Raw genomic sequence first — 2,922 nt, 5'->3', positions numbered from 1 at the left:
AATTTTTCTATTCAAAAATTCTATCTAATTAGAGAGCATAGTGACCAAATCGACTTTAAAAATGCCAGCTATTTTTGTTGGCTTTGTCCTCATGACTTGCCATTGATAATTATTCAGTGACATCTCTTCTATAAATTCATAAGCATCCTCAGGTGTTTTATTATTGATAGTTCCACTAGTAGCTGCGTCAATCATCTGACTAGTCAAAGGATTTAGGCCATTGTGAAACGTTTAAACCTGTAGCTAGAGTGGTAACCCATGGTGAGGGCACCTTCTCAATAGATCCTTGTATCTCTCCCATGCATCCTAGAGTGTTTCTAAAACCATCTCCACAAAAGAAGAGATATCATTACGTAATTTAGCTATTTTAGCCAGTGAAAAATATTTTAATAAAAACTTTTCGGTCATTTGTTCCCAAGTAGTGATTGACCCTCGTGGTAACGAGTTCAACCACTGTTTAGCTTTGTTCCTCAATGAAAAAGGGGATAACCGAAGGCAAATGGCATCATCAGAAATGCCATTAATTTTAAAAGTGTTACAAAGTTCTAGAAAATTTGCCAAATGAGCGCTGGGAACCTCGTCCTACAAAACATCAAACTGAACAAATTACTGTATCATTTGAATTGTGTTAGGTTTCAGTTCAAAATTATTTACAGTGACAGCAAGCCTAACTATGCTTGATTCAGTTCCTGTTAAAGAAGATTTAGCATAATCATACATAGTACGCTGAGCAGGATTCTGATTAGCAGCAATCGCAAGAGGTAGCGGATTTTCCTGGTTTTCAGCCATCTCCTCGATTGTGGTGTGAATATCATCCTCTTTCTCTTCCTTTTTGTTTCTTAAGCTTTGCCTTATTTCTCTTCGATTTCTGCGAACTGTGCGATCGATCTCACTATTGAAAAGTAATGGTCCTGATGGGTTTCTTCTGTTCATAAACTAGAAAAACTGTCAGAAGCGAATATAAGAGAAAAGTAGAAAAGTAAATAAAAATTTAAATTGCAAATAAAGTAAAATGGCTAAAGTAATAAAAATTGAGTGTTGCTAATATCTTAAGTTCCCCGAAAATGGCGCCAAAAACTTGATACATGATATTCAGGATAGGTTTTAAAAATTTATATTTAATCGTTCTTCAAACTAACTATTATCACGATGAAGGCAAGTGTACCTGTTGAATAGTAGTATAGCTTTAGCAAGACCGGATTATCGAACCCAAAGGAACCAAGAGTACTAGTAATTACTTTCTTTTTATTATCTAGCCTAAAAATTAAAGGATTTGTTTATCTAAACTAATTAACTAAACTAAGGGTGCACAGAGAGAAAATTAGGGAAAAGTTTTTGGGAAAACTTGATTGATTAAGACAATACCCAAGGAAAAATCCACCTAGACTTCACTTGTTATTTAACTCTGAATCAGACAACTTATTCATTTGACTTGATCCGTAGGAATCCCTAAGTTATATTATTATCTCTCTCGAGACTAATAACGTGTAACCCTAGGTTGATTAATTGAAATCTCTTTCTAATTAACACCCTAGTGTTGCATTAACTCAATCTATGGACTCTCTTATTAGGTTTCACCTTAATCTGGAAAATCTTGTCACCCTATCTCTAGGCGTGCAATCAACTCTGCTTAATTACGACAAATTTACTCTTAGACAGGGACTTTTGCTCCTCTGAATAAGCGTATTAACTTGAATCAATATCCTAGAATATTAAAACAAGAATTAAGAACACATAATTAAGAACAAGTCAAATATTTATCATACAATTCAGATAATAATAACAAGATTCGTCTTAGGTTTCATTCCGCTTAGGTATTTAGGGGGTTTAGTTCATAATTATGAAAGAAAACATCTTAAAAGAATAAAGATAACAAAACATAAAGAAAACCCAAAACTCCTGACGAAAATTGAAGGGAGATCTTTAGTCTTGACAATGAATCCAGCTTCTGAGATGGATCAATCGGCTTTCCTTGTGTAATTCCTTGCCTCCTACTCTGTGTCTTTCTTCTAAGTGCCTCATCAGGTGTTTAAATAGGCTTTAGAACGCCTAAGAGCCCTCAAAAGTGGCCTTTTCTGAATAGGACTATACTTGGGCTCGACAGGGACATGCCCGTGTGCCACGCCCGTGTGCGATTGCTTCAGACTGTGGTCCAGGCTATTAAATAGGCACGGGCGTGTGGTCTACCCGTGTAAGTTGTGTTGCGATTCTGCCAAATGGACATAGCCATGTGGATTACCCGTGTGAGGAAGTCTAGGCCTTGTTGATTTCCCATGTTGGTCCATTTTCTCCGTTTTCAGCCTGTTTCTCGCTCTTTTTACTCTCCTATGCTCACCTAAGCATAAAACATGAAATTAAAGGATTAGGAGCATCGAATTCACCAAATCTAAGGAGAAATCATCCATAAATGCGCTAAGCATGGGATAAAATATGTATAAATTACGGTTTATCATTCATTAATTTTCTCTTGGTCGAAATAAAAAGAAAAGAGAAAGAAATAGAGAAAGCTTAGGGTTCGTCACTTTTGGATCTTGATTCAAGGTTCGTTTTTACTCAGTTTTTGATAATTTTTACGTTTTTGAGATCGTTGCTTCCAGTACTAGTAAACCCATGCTTGAATTTTTTATTTGGTGAATATTTTGAGTTATGCCATTGTTGAAAGCTTGTGATTTTTATTGTTTGATGATGAAATATGAAAGATATATTTTGGGTTAACATATTTTGTATTGTAGTTTTTGATGATTTTGAGTAATTAGGACTAAATTGCAAAAATAATAATTTGAGGGACAAAAATGTAAAATAAATGAAATATATGGACTTGTATGAACATGGGTAAGATTCGGCCTAACATGGGTGTGTTGAAATTTTGCATATTTTGTGCTTTGTGCAATAGGGACTAAATTGTAAAAAGTGTAAATGTCA

General features: G+C 34.9%; 1 non-coding gene across 1 annotated transcript; it reads left to right on the top strand.

Moving 5' to 3' along the window:
* The first annotated feature begins 253 nt into the window (after positions 1-253).
* LOC128283362 (small nucleolar RNA R71) lies at positions 254-360 on the top strand. Its single transcript, XR_008273704.1, has one exon. It is a non-coding gene; the product is annotated as a small nucleolar RNA R71 (small nucleolar RNA).
* The last annotated feature ends 2,562 nt before the right edge of the window (positions 361-2,922 follow it).

This window comes from Gossypium arboreum, chromosome 10 (genome assembly GCF_025698485.1).
Source record: "Gossypium arboreum isolate Shixiya-1 chromosome 10, ASM2569848v2, whole genome shotgun sequence".
Lineage (NCBI taxonomy): Eukaryota > Viridiplantae > Streptophyta > Magnoliopsida > Malvales > Malvaceae > Gossypium > Gossypium arboreum.
The sequence above is the reverse complement of the archived record's forward strand: the minus strand, read 5'-3'. Positions and strand labels throughout refer to the sequence as shown.